This window comes from Terrapene carolina, unplaced genomic scaffold (assembly GCF_002925995.2).
Source record: "Terrapene carolina triunguis isolate 2854851 unplaced genomic scaffold, T_m_triunguis-2.0 Scaffold262, whole genome shotgun sequence".
In the NCBI taxonomy this organism is placed as follows: domain Eukaryota; kingdom Metazoa; phylum Chordata; order Testudines; family Emydidae; genus Terrapene; species Terrapene triunguis.
Genome location: NW_020664613.1, coordinates 5357139 through 5371374, shown reverse-complemented (window position 1 = coordinate 5371374; position 14236 = coordinate 5357139). Strand labels below are relative to the sequence as shown.

At 45.7% G+C, this 14236-nt stretch overlaps 1 protein-coding gene across 4 annotated transcripts in view; it reads right to left on the bottom strand.

Moving 5' to 3' along the window:
• Nucleotides 1-14236, bottom strand: part of VASH2 (vasohibin 2) — a 61675-nt gene that overhangs the window by 14751 nt on the left and 32688 nt on the right. The window lies entirely within an intron of this gene.

The window sequence follows — 14236 nt, the reverse complement described above, 5'->3', positions numbered from 1 at the left end:
ACTTTTTCCTAATGTCCAACCTAGACCTCCCTTGCTGCAGTTTAAGCCCATTGCTTCTTGTTCTATCCTCAGAGGCTAAGGTGAACAAGTTTTCTCCCTCCTCCTTATGACACCCTTTTAGATACCTGAAAACTGCTATCATGTCCCCTCTCAGTCTTCTCTTTTTCAAACTAAACAAACCCAATTCTTTCAGCCTTGCTTCATAGGTCATGTTCTCAAGACCTTTAATCATTCTTGTTGCTCTTCTCTGGACCCTTTCCAATTTCTCCACATCTTTCTTGAAATGCGGTGCCCAGAACTGGACACAATACTCCAGCTGAGGCCTAACCAGAGCAGAGTAGAGCGGAAGAATGACTTCTCGTGTCTTGCTCACAACACACCTGTTAATACATCCCAGAATCACGTTTGCTTTTTTTGCAACAGCATCACACTGTTGACTCATATTTAGCTTGTGGTCCACTATAACCCCTAGATCCCTTTCTGCCGTACTCCTTCCTAGACAGTCTCTTCCCATTCTGTATGTGTGAAACTGATTTTTTCTTCCTAAGTGGAGCACTTTGCATTTGTCTTTGTTAAACTTCATCCTGTTTAACTCAGACCATTTCTCCAATTTGTCCAGATCATTTTGAATTATGACCCTGTCCTCCAAATCCCACGCCATAGGTCTCATTTGAAGAGGTTTTTATTCCTCCAGTTTATAAACTCACCTTCATTCTGACAACCAGTGCCATGTGAGTGTTTTTGTCCTCAGATATCCCATTAAATGCATAAAACAAGAGCAGCTGGGTTAAAAAAAAGGATTCACTCCAGACACTGGCACAAAGAGATGACCAGGAGTAGCCATCTTTTAACCTGACCATGTTATGGTGATCAGCCATTCCAAATACACCTTGAGAAGTCTCCAGAAGAGAGCTGCCTTACAGCAGCATAATACAGTACTCCACAGGGAAGCTACGTGTAGTTATCTAGATCATTTCCTCAACCCCTGCTGGTACCACCTCTGTATGATCATTTCTAGAGTGGCTCCCTACAGATTCAGGACCGGTGCTGGTTGGTTCCAGTGGGAGCCAAATCCAGCCATCCTTTGCCAGCTAGGAGATTGGACAAGATGTGGTCTTAAAGGGGAAACAGAAATGATCCTGACATCCTTGTGCAGGCAAGTCTCCCTCTGCATATTAGGACAGACAGGTTGGGCCTTCTGAATACCTGGCTTCTTCATTTCTTGTTAATCATCACAAGCAAACCTACCCAAAGAACCCAGCAAGTCCCACTGGGCCTCAGCTGGGTAGGGAGGTGATATTGTTCATGCTTTTTTGTTTCTTCCATCACCTCACCAACACCAACAGCTGACACTAAATGCCTACCGTACTCCATGTGTCTCTGGAATGCCAAGTGTGTGACAACTGCCCTCTTGGCTGTCACACTGGGGACTGAATCAGGGACCTCCAGAGCTAAACATATGAGCTGCTACAGCTTGAGCTTTAGCTGTAGGCTATAACAACTCATATTCTCTGCATAACAGCACAGCATAACACCCACCCACCATTGGGTTACAGATGCAAGGGGCACAGATATGGTCAGCAGCAGCATACCAATCAAATTATCTTTGCTGAAGGGTGAGAAGGAGGGACTAGAATGGAGGCACTAAAATTAGATCCTTTAGGCCTGGTTCTGCTCTCAGTCACATCAGCGTGAGTCAAGAGTAACTCTTTAAGGTCAACGGAATCAGACCAGCGTGAAGCCAGTGTGAAATAGAAAAGCAGGCCCTTTGCCCTCAGAGTAAAATGGCCTCCCCTCAAGTCAAAAGGCCAGATCTTCACCTGCATCAGAGAGAGCCACTCGATGCAGCCAGAGGAAGGACTCTCCCCCGGCCTCAGGGGCTGCTAAGGGCTAGTTTAACCCCAGAGCAGTCTCTATTTCAAATTCCACTATTCTAAGCTCCCTTCCCTCAGGGCCATTACCATGGCCAGGGCTCACTGAAGCAAAGCATACGCTGTCCACACCCATGGCACACCCCTGTGCTCCTCCCTAACATAGCCAGCTGGTTATTCCAGAACCCTCAGCTGCTCCAGTAGCATAAAGGGGCTGGAGCAGAGGACAGAATCTGGATCCTCAGCTGCCTTATGCTGCTCTGCCAGTGGGTTTCTTTGGCGAGGTAAAACTGCTAACTCTTCTCTGTGGTGGAGGCAGGGGACATGGCTACGGGAAAGGTAGCATTGTTGGGGTATCCTTATGCCCAACTGAACCCCGGCTGCTGGAACAGGCCTAGAACAGCCAGAAGAAGTTAGAGTAGCCTTCAGCCCTTAGAGAAATGGTCTAAGTTGCACTGTGGGGGAGAATTAGAGGAATAGGCCTAGCGCAGATCAGCCCAGGATCCAAAGGGACAAAGATGGCTTAAGACTATCCCCATGCACTCTCACCCACACTGCCCCGACTGCAGCTCAAGATCTGGCCAAAATCTCTCTCAGTATAGAAAACAAGGGATGACCCAACAAAGAAAATGTTGCATATACAATTCCTGATCCTGGGATCTTTGGCATTCCCCTTCTCTCTCCCCCCCCCAAAAATTCTTTAACACAAACACAATAGGCATTACATAGTTGAAATGGCATAGGACATTAGTCTGAAAATTCTCCCTGCCTATAGCCTGCTTTCCTCCCCGCTTCCTGCATACCAGGAGTGCCTGACAGCTGCTTAGAAATTGGAGAACAAAAAACTTTTTACCAACACAAGAAAAGAAAAGATCAGGATCCTGATTCTGAGTTCACTTGAACTGACACTATATACTTATGCCAGTGTAACTCCATTGAAATCAATGGAGTCACTCCTGATATACAGTAGCATCAACTCAAATTCAGCCCCTAGTTCCTAAAGCGGTGTGAAGAAGAATACCCAGTGATCCTCATATGTCCTCCAAATTCTTTTCTCCAGGTGGTTTCACCCAGCTGGCATTGGACAAGTCGCACTTTGTGAGACCACCACCATTTTTTCCTATTCTTCTCCTTCCAGCATGAGCATGCCTTGGAATCCCTGAAACTCACTAGAAAAGGATTCCAAGATCATCTAGACCCAGAGGTATAAAGTCAATACTCCAAAGGTTAAATCATATTGATGTCTTTGCCCAGCACCTCAAAACAAACAATCGGCCAGATCCTCTGCTGGTGTCGGCATGGTTCCATTGACTTTAACAGAGTTCTGCCAATTTACACCAAGTTACATCACCTCTCTACCCAGTGAGACCAGAACATGAACTCATTACCCTCTGGTAAAAGCGAGAAGAGAGGGGCTCTACATGCGAAAAAACCTCACTTGTTCTGTATCTTCCTAACCATGGTTAAGGCCTGGAGCCATTAAACCCAGAGTCACTCCACTGAAGTGGAGGATTAAAACAGGAATCCAGCACATTCAAGAAGGCAACATTTTTGAGCAAAAAAATTTTTTTTTTACCCCTGAGCATCAAACTGAATAATTTGATACAGAGAAAATACATTAAAAGAAGTAGAGACAAACATAGCAAGCCTGGTAGGTCTACATCTTCTGCGCATTAATGGACTCTCCCCACCAACCAATATGCATTTCTTGCAACACAGACTAAAAGAACAAGCCTGCAGAGTAGATTGTTTAAGCAGCCCAGAAATCCAAGCACAACACATGGTGCAACTGGATAAACCATGGCAGTATATGCATCCCGCCATCCATCTACTACCTCCAGATTACAATAAACAAACACAGATTCTGATCTTAGCTACACTGGTGTAAATCAGGAGTATCTCCATTGCATTCAGTGGTCTTGACTGCAAGTTCAATTACACCAGTGAAAATCAGGAGTAACCCCACTGAAGTCAATGGAATTAAATGAGTGTAAATCCAGTGAGAGATCAGAATCAGGCCCAATGCAGTTACACCAGTTGGAGAATTACGCCTACAACTGCTTCATTTAAAATGTGACCTCACTCTTCTAGTAACAGAATGCAATATTCTGTATATACTAAGATCAGGTTACTATCATTTTTCTTCTATGGATATACTCTTTTAGAGGCCTATTGTATTTATTATTCTATGTAACTGACTAGACCAATGCCTTTTGTTAGCACCTATTAAACTTTCAAGCGTTGCAGTGATCTGCCACAATTGTTCCCTTCATTAGAAAAGGGTTTTAACCCTGTTTCACTCTGAGTAGCTCTCTACTAAGTCCACACAAAGCCTCCATGGCCACCTGCCCATATGCACACGCTTCTACCATAAGGTCTCAGAAGTCGCAATTTAATTGCATTAAGCTCTAAGTAGGAGTAAAAGCCTTTGGAGGAAGGAAACGGCTTTACTTACCATCAGCTATCACAGAAACAACTGCTGTGAAAATTAACCTTTAGGTGCATGATGCATCTGCTAAGCGACAAGTCAATCAGACTCTCCACCAGAGATGAAATGACACACACAGCAAATTGGTTAGAAAGGCAACTTAGATCTTCCCCTCTGGCTGGGTATCATTATCTCCTTTTTATTTTTTTCCCCCCCACAAGTAGAGCTGTGCTGCAGCAAACAGAAGGCCAAGCCATACCAATACTGCTCTCATAGTCACATTTTTGAGAGATGTGGGTCTGTCTGCACGACTGGGAATCGGGAATTCAGTTCTGTGCTACAGCACACAAGGCACAACATGCCAGAGGTGGAAGAGGCAAAAGTGGCTACCCCCTCCAGATTCCAGGCTACTGAAGGGGCCAATATAGCTCTGGTTATAAATTAGAGCAGTCTCCCCAGGGTTATCTATGGGCTGTGCAGCTGTCCAGAATCCCCCATAGCACTCAGGTATGCTAATCTCCCAACCTGCCTCATCTTGCCTGACATCATCTACTCCAGGGGCCATGGGAAGGGATGGGAGATTCCACAGGGTATTTGTCAGCCTACACAACTCCTATGCCACAGGAATTCTCCCCTGGCCACTTGCAGTTCCTTCATTGTCCCTATACACCACCGGAGCACATATGGAAAATGAAGCATGAGTGGACTCCCCATTTCCCACCCCCAATCCCCTGGCAGGAATTCCCAAGTGCTAATCCTGGCTCTGATACAGATTCCCTTTGTGGCTTTACACTAGTCATTTAGCCTCAGTTTCCCCATGGGGACATTAATGGCTTAGTTAAAGGGCCTGGTTGTGATCTCTCAGATACACCAGGTGGTTGAAGTCAATGGACATGCACCAGAGTAAAATCAGTGATAGGAGAATCGCACCAAAGCATGAGGGGCTTTGAAGATGGGCCAGATTCCCAGCTGGTATAAACTGGCATAGCTCCATTGAGAAGTATTTTAATAAATTCAAAAATAAAAGTTAATTGCCTGTATAAAATAAACGTTTTCTTTCAGTAGAAATCCTGGGCCAGATTCCTCACTCCAATACACTGGTTTTACTGTTATTTTAAAATGGAGCTATTCATATTTAAGTCTCCTTTGCTTTAACGGTAGCAAACACTAGAGATGAGCCCAAACCCCAATTCCTGCTCTGAAACCCCCCTGCTACCCTGATCCTTGGGAAAATTCAGATCCAAACTTCATAATCTTGGGTTATCCCTGTAACTGACCTGAATTGGAACACAAAATTGGAAGACACCTGAACTCTGGGGCTTGCCTGATTTTCCTCTCACATTGGTGTAAATGAGAAATAACACCACTGAGGTCAATTGGCTCACATCAGTGTAAGTGAGCGGAGAATCAGGTCTAGTCTTTAAGCTGGATTGATCACATCTTGCATTGACACTTGAGTCCATCTAGGGTGACCAGATCGCAAGAGCGAAAAATCAGGACACATTTTTCTGGGGTAGGGATGGGGGAGGGGTAAAGTTGTGTATATAAGACAAAGTCTCTAAAATTGGCACATCTGGTCACCTTAAGTCCATCTGAAAGCATATTATTGACATTGCATTCCAAACCCACTTCATTATCAATGGAACAGTCATGATCATTTCACTGACAGCATGATCATGGCTTTAAAATTAGACAGAAGTACTCAAGCTGCTGGATCTCAGCCAATTGTAAGTTAAAAATCCAGGCTCACATACCTGTTTTCACACGTGCAGATAGTAGCCATTAATTTTTACCAACACCATGCACCACTGATGCAACAACAGCTTTAAAAATCAGAATTGGAACACAATGCCATGTTCACAAGAGTCCTAGCAGGAGTAAAGTACCTTCCCTCCCTATCCCCATCAATAGCTGCTCTACGATTACCCTGAAACATACCAAGAGTAGTTTCAGGTCAGAAGACAAACTTTAAACCATCCTCCTTGACATTCCTTATTTATTCTCCAGCAGTGACTTCCAGGTCGACTTTCCTGTTTGTTAATCTGAACACGATTTTTCAGAGTTCCAGCAGCGTGGGCTCAACTCCAGTGTCAAAGTCAAGCTGTCTCTGGGCTGTGTACATCAACAATAAAGTTTCTGGAATGAGCACTTGCAGCTGGCAATATCGATGTGACAGCAGCTGGCTTTCCATGGCGAGATGAGCTCAATTTACTGCCCAAAATCAAATTTACACAGAGCCAACAATACACAGCATGTAGGACTGGGCCAAGGCCCGAAGGCCTTAACCAGTTTGTACCCAGGCCAAACTCCTATTGACTTTGATGGGCGCTTGGACTGAATAAAGACTGAGGCACAAACTGCCCCTTCTGCCCACTTGGGAGAGAGGGGAAAAACACCTGGCAGTCCTGGGGAGGAACAGAGATGGGCAGATAGAATTGCTGCTTTCAGTGAATCATACTCCCATTTCCTGGACCTTCAGGAAGCTCCTCCACCAGGCATCTGCAGAGGTTGGGATTCACAGCTGTGGGAGAGGACTGCTCTCTGTTGCATTATTTCCCCTCCGCTTGCTGGGCTCACTATCTACTGGCTCTATCAGTATTAACGTAAGCACTTTCCCCTTCTGCAGCATGAACCCCTCCCTCCAACCAGGGTCAGCTGCAGAGCCAGCAGGGAATTCTCCTCTGGAGCTAACTGGAGCTGGAGGGGTCCCAGGAGAGACCACGGAGATATGCCAAGGGCCACTACATAGATGCAGGCTTTGAGACACACACCCTGCCAAAGAAATGATCCAGTGCAAGCTCCAAGACGGGAAGGTTGCCCGGATGTCAGTTCCCTGCATGGGATTTTCCTTGAGTAAGGACCTGAGAATTTGTTCCATGGAGAGGAGATATGGACAACAACAGGGGGCTGACCTTGTCTGGCCTTAACCACACTAGGGGAACAGCTGGCATCAAAGTATTTTTACAGTAAAATGGATGAGAGATGTTCGGCAAGTTAAATTCACTTCATCGGAGGGCCAGGACTTTCCAGCTGACTATGAAGGAACTGCACAAAGGAGGAGCTTCTGTAGAGACAAAACTTTCCATAGAGTCTGTTTCAAGCAAAATGGCCTAGCTGCAAAGTTCAGATCTGAACCGGAGTTTCTCTCAAGGCTTGGGAAGTGTTTAGTTCTGGGTTCAACCCAGCGGAAACAGAGTTCAAGACACCCAAAATATCAGATCCAGATCCAAGTTCCAGAATCTATGCTTTCACGGGGAGAAAACAAACCAAACAAACAAAGAACTAAACTGTGTCCTTATAGTTGAGAGGAAAAGCTTGAAAATATGGATCTGAGCATAAATAAGTGCAGCAATGTCTTCCTAAATTTGCAGGCAGCTTGAAACAATAGCTCTGAAGGGTGTGAATTGTCCCATTCGGCTCAAGTATTAGCTCTAGAAACTAAGGACAGCATTTTAGATGCCAATATTGTTAACTATTTCACTGATGGTGATTTTATCAGAAACATTCAGTTCAGTGCACTTATCTCAGACCCCAAATTATCTCCAGCACCTTCCCAGGTGCCAAAAGCCATAACAGCTCCTCCTTCAGCTGCAAGAATCACAGGCACCGACTTTTAGTTTTCCTTGGGGGTGCTCCACACCTGCTCTGCCCTGCCCCGAGGCCCTGCCCCTTCCCCCGAGGCCCCGCCCTCTCTCCGCCCCCCTCCCAAGGCCCCACTCTCACTCCACCTCTTCCCACCCTTGCTTCGCCCCCTCCCCAAGGTCCCGCCCACCCACCGCTCGCTGGTCTCTGCCCTCCCCCAAGCCCTTTCCCGACCTGCCAAACAACTCGCGGCGGCACCCGCAACTAGCGAATAGGGGCGCCGCCAAACAGCTGTGGCTGGTGAGTGCTGAGCACCCATTATTTTTTTTCCCCGTGGATGGTCCAGCTCCGGAGCACCCACAGAATATCCAGATTTGCTCCTACATGCAGTTATGTTTTCAGTACAAACATCCATGTCCTATTGAATGAAAACTGAAATAGCAGAGAGAGCATCACATTGAATTTACTGTCAGATAACTAGCAAGCCCCTGCTGTACTGATTGTGCTATTAATTTTCACAATTAATTCACTGAAATCCTCCAGTATTTTACATATCTCCAGCCTGACACATCACAGAGCCCAGACTCCGGGGACACGGCTGAGTTTAGAACCATGGCCATGGAGTACACAGGACTCTCATATACCCTCTTTTCTTCCCCTTGCCCCAGGCTAGGGGAGCGGCACATAAGGCCCCTGGAGTGCTCACTGCTGTGGAAGAGGAGCTGGCACAAGGCACTGCACTCATCCTTAGCTAGAAAAGTGAAGGGGATAAGAGCAGACAGAATGGGAGGCAGCTTTATTTAGGCTGACAAGAGTGAGGCTGCTAACTTGGAGCAAGGCGGCAGAGGGAGAAATAAACCTCACACCCTTGACACGTTTGTCAGAGAAGGTTTAAGGCTTCAGCAAAAATGGATAAGCTACTTGCAAAAGCATCATGAAACTGCTAGCAATATCAGAGGCAGAGGGCCTCATAGGGCCAGCTGTACATAATCAGAGAGGCCCCAAGCAACGTAGTGTGGATTCAGATCCAAGTTCCCCAGAGTCCAAGAAAGTTTAGATCCAGGGATTTGGTCTAGCTCATTATTACTGGAGCAAATAGCTACAAAGTTCACATCTGGACCTGATCTTCCCCAAGTGTTTGGATCCAGAGTTTTGGCTCAGTCCTTCTCTAATGATAACCACTGTGTACGACAGCTATGGCTCCCAAGGAATACAGCCAGGGCTTGAAATAGTGGAAGGGAAGAAGATGGGTGGGGGCCTCTCCTCTCAAACTTGCCATGCCAATGTTGCCCTTCCTAGAGTGCCAACCTTCAGTGTCCAACTAGAATTAAAGATTCCCAGGAGATTTTCAGTTACATAGATGGCCCATTGATAAAGATTCCTCTTGTTCCCTTTTTACAGCATTTATTATTAGCTGCCCAAGTGGTTATAGCTATTAAGTAGAAATCTTCCAACAGTCCAGTTTTCCTGCAGTAAGGGACTCTCTCTCTTACAGAACTCAGTGATAATCAATGGGATTCACCCTGCAGGCCAGGAAATCCTTTGCAGGCCAGGTGGAAACACAGGGATCCAGGATGGTAGCTGTGGCAAGTGTCTTTGAAACTGGTATCCATTAACCAAATAAATGGCAGGTACAATAAGCCATTAAATCTCCTCAATTCTCACCTTCCTAGCTTGGTTATATGCTGGTCTCTTTTTCCCATACGACTGCTTTGCTTTTTCTTTAAATATACTTTCTGAGCCAGATCCTCAACTGGTGTAAATCGAGGTAGGTGCTTTGAAGTCAGTGATTATGTACGCTGATTTATACCAGTTGAGGATCTGATCCTCTGTATTGCACATAAGATTTTCATAAGTATGTCCTAGGTGACCTTCCACCCCCCTTATGATTTTTTACCTGCACCTGTTTTAATAAGATGAATTTGGGGTGGAAAAGGTTCCCATGGCACTTCTTGGTTAGCTTTGATTCCTTCGCCATTACTCCCCGTCCGTGACCAGTACTAAATTAATGGAGATATCCTATCTCCTAGAACCGGAAGGGACCTCGAAAGGTCATCGAGTCCAGCCCCCTGCCTTCACTAGCAGGACCAAGTACTGATTTTGCCCCAGATCCCTAAGTGGCCCCCCTCAAGGATTGAACTCACAACCCTGGGTTTAGCAGGCCAATGCTCAAACCACTGAGCTATCCCTCCCCCTAGTTCTAATGCTTTCTCGCAGTGGATGTGGTGGAAGTTCCATTGTTTGATGGATTTAAACCTGGACTGAACAACGCACCAAGAACACATTAGGGGGCTCATTCCCGCACAGCTGTGCCTGTGATGATGGGGTGAGGCCATGGAAGCAGATAGTTAGATGGGTTCGATTAAGTAGGTAGTTCAGTTAGTTAGATGCATAGACAAAGAGACCTATATAGGTCCTCCCCAGCTCTGTTTGCTAGGAATCTAATAGCCATGGATGTGGGAGAGCTTCTGCTAAGCACAGAAGAGCTGCTCTATCTAACTCCTCCCCCGTCCAAATGTTTTGAGATGCGTCTAGTGCGAAAGGAAGTTCTGTAAAACCTAATTCGACACGAAGAAGGATTACACAAGAGGTTAAAAAAAGTCTCAGTAAAAGCTGATGGCACAAGCTGGCAAGCAGCCCGATTAAAGTGACATCTCCCTAATCGGCTCTGCGCCAGGAGGTCTCAGCTTAAAGACTCCCACAGAGGGCTGCTGTGTTGGTCTATGCCCTTTTTGGTATCCAAGCAACAGGGAAGCTTGTCAGCACACAGAAGTTATTATAACCAGTATCTTATTTCCACAGACAGAGAAGGAAACTGGAGGGTGACACAAAATTCAGGGATGCATGGCTCAGACATGTTTGAAAAGATCACCTTGACATTCGGGGGAGGGACACGGGGGGAGGGAGAAGAAAATGACAAATAATATCTCCTAACTGGAAACCAAGCCACAGATGCTCACACCCACTGCTGCCTGCACAGAGAGGACAGTGTCTGGGGGCAATCCATAGGTTGTGACAAAACAGCTAAAATACACCAAGGGCCTGATCTAAAGCCCAATGAAGTCTATGAAAAGACTCCCATTGACGTCAGTGGACTTTGGATCAGGTCCCCAGTGCTCGTCACGAAAGGACCTCCCACAGACTATCCTTGCCAAGACCCTTTACAGAAATACATTCCCAGCCATAGGCGCGGACTCTGTGCGGGCTCTGGGGCTGAAGCACCCAAGGAAAAAAAATTGTGGGTGCTCAGCACCCACCAGCAGGCCCCTCCTTCCCCTCCCCCCAGCATCTCCCGCCGATCAACTCCTCCCCCTCCCCCCCACAGTGCCTCCTGCCTGTCAAGAATCAGCTGTTCAGCGGCGTGCAGGAGGCACGGGGATGGGGGTGGGGGAGGAGCTGGGGGAAGGAAGAGAGGGAGCGAGGGCAGGGCTGGACAACATATCGGGGGGACATCCCCAGATGCCAGGGAGAGGAAGGGGCTGGGGGACCAGGAGCAGAAAGGGCAGGACTAGCCCCTTCCGGCCGCTGGGACACTACTCTGCAGCGTGGCGGGCTGGCGGCTGCCTGAGAGAGTCTGGCTGGGGAGGCGGCTTCTGCTCCCCGCCAAGGCTCGTTGCCAGGGGCGAGCGAGTCTGAACCCCCCAGCACGTTTCCGGCTCGCTCAGCATGCCTCCTACACAGACCCCAGCAACTACATTCACAAACAGGCACCGGGGGCATCACATTTAGCACAAGAAATTTTGATGGTGAATTTTGAACATGTAGCCATACACATGACACCTGGACTGGCTACTAGTTCCTGGGGGTTCAAAGTCTACAAGAGCAAGGAGCTCCTGCAGGAGGGTCAATCCTCTCCCCGGCGGCAACTCCAGGTATCTGGAAAACGGGTGAGGTTTTCTAGGCAAATGAACAGGAAAGCCGTTTTTATTCAAATGTTCCATGAAAAACTGTGCTTTTTTGGTAGGAAAGTCACAAAATTTCAGCCAAAACCTGAAACCTGTTGGAAATTGCCAAAAAAAAAATTATCCAGAAACTGCTAAAAGTTTCCAATTTGGGGGCTCTCGGTTTGCTGACCAAAAATTAATAAGTTTTCAAGGGAAGCAGACAATTCCCACAAAAATGGTCATTTCCTTGAAAACCAAATTTTCTGAAAAAAAAGTTTCAACAGATATTTTTCTACCAGGCCTAGCAACAACATTTAGGTGACATGTCCATAAGCATTCTGTATGTATGCAAGTATATACACATAAACATATGGGAATGTAAGTAATAGGATAGCATAGGACCATAACACCATGATTATAGGCATCACAGATCATCACTGTTGTTCCTGGAGTCAGTCTTTGGCCCTCACAGCTTGACATCCTAAGTGTGCATAGGATTCCCAGACCTGCATAGTCACTGTACTAGTAGCGGTCCTTTTGATTTTCAGTGGGAGGGTGGGGGAGTTTTAGGTGTGGGGATGGTCTCTCCACTTTTATGGACCCAAAATAATAGAAGATCTGATCTGCCCTCATACGTCTACCATCCGGAAAGTGAAATACTATCAGATGACCAGAAATTACGTTATTTTCGTCCCACTGGTGGCTCTCTGAGGCTTTAATAACATTCCAGGAAAACCCAAATGAGACACTTCCCCACCCCTATTTAAAACCTGCCGGAGAGGTTGTTCACGTCCAAGAGGATAGAAACCATCAGGAGAGAGATAACGAACATCTGCAGGCTTGATTCTGAACTTTCCTATAGGTATAAATTCAACTCCATTCAAGTCAGCGGAGTTAAATGGGTGTAAAGCTAGCACGAATGAGATCAGAATTAAACCCAATGTCTCTTTTCCCTTTTCTATCATTTTAACCAAGCACAAATGCATTGTAGACTTGAGGGACCACTCATGAGCCAAAATACGCCATCAGAACAGTTCACTGTAACATGGACTTCGCTGACCCAATAGCCACTAACCAGGCAAAGTCAGCTCCATCCAAAGGAGATGGTTGGCTGTGGTTCCTTTCAGATGTAGCACGAGTATTTTAAAAGACATCTTTGCAAATGAAGATCAAGTTGTAAAGATTCTGGCCCTGAATCTATTCCCAGTTTCAATGGGGCTGTTTGCGTGTGACTGGCCCTCACTCAGATAGTTTGCATGGAAGATACTAGATGAAGCTTCTATTTTGGTCGCGGGGAAGGTGGATGGGAGAGGCAAAGGTGATGGAATAAGCATTTTGGATGTCATGAAACAGTTCTCCTGGAGAAAGCAAGAGATTTTACCTCACCCTTTTGTAGGGCTGTTGATTAATCGCAGTTAACTCACGCGATTAACTCAAAAAAATTAATCGCAATTTTAATCTCACTGTTAAACAATAGAATACCAATTGAAATGTATTAAATATTTTTGGATGTTTTTCTACATTTTCAAATATATTGATTTCTATTACGCAGAATACAAAGTGTACAGTGCTCATTTTATATTATTACAAATATTTGCACTGTAAAAAACAAAAGAAATAGAATTTTTCAATTCACCTCATACAAATACTGTAGTGCAATCTCTTTATCATGACAGTGCAACTTAAAAATGTAGATTTTGTTACATAACTGCACTCAAAAACAAAACAATGTAAAACTTTAGAGCCTAAGTCCACTCAGTCCTACTTCTTGTTCAGCCAATCGCTAAGACAAACAGGTTTGTTTACATTTATGGGAGATAATGCTGCCCACTTCTTATTTACAATGTCACCAGAAAGTGAGAACAGGTATTTGCATGGGAGTTTTGTAGCCAGCAATGCAAGGTATTTACGTGCCAGATATGCTAAACATTTGTATGCCCCTTCATGCTTCGGCCACCATTCCGGAGGACATGCTTCCATGCTGATGATGCTCATAAAAAAAATAATGCGTTAATTAAATTTGTGACTGAACTCTTTGGGGGAGAATTGTATACCTCTGGCTCTGTTTTACCTGCATTCTGCCATATATTTCATATTATAGCAGTCTTGGATGATGACTCAGCACATGTTGTTCGTTTTAAGAACACTTTCACTGCAGATTTGACAGAACACAAAGAAGGTACCAATGTGAGATTTCTAAAGATAGATACAGCACTTGACCCAAGGTTTAAGAATCTGAAGTGCCTTCCAAAAACTGAGAGGGACGAAGTGTGGAGCAGGCTTTCCGAAGTCTTAAAAGAGCAACACTCAGATGCAGAAACTACAGAACCCGAATCACCAAAAAAACAAAATCAACCTTCTGCTGGTGGCATCTGACTCAGATTTTGAAAATGAACATGCATCGGACTGCACTGCTTTGGATTGTTATCGAGCAGAACCCATCATCAGCATGGAGGCATGTCCTCTGGAAT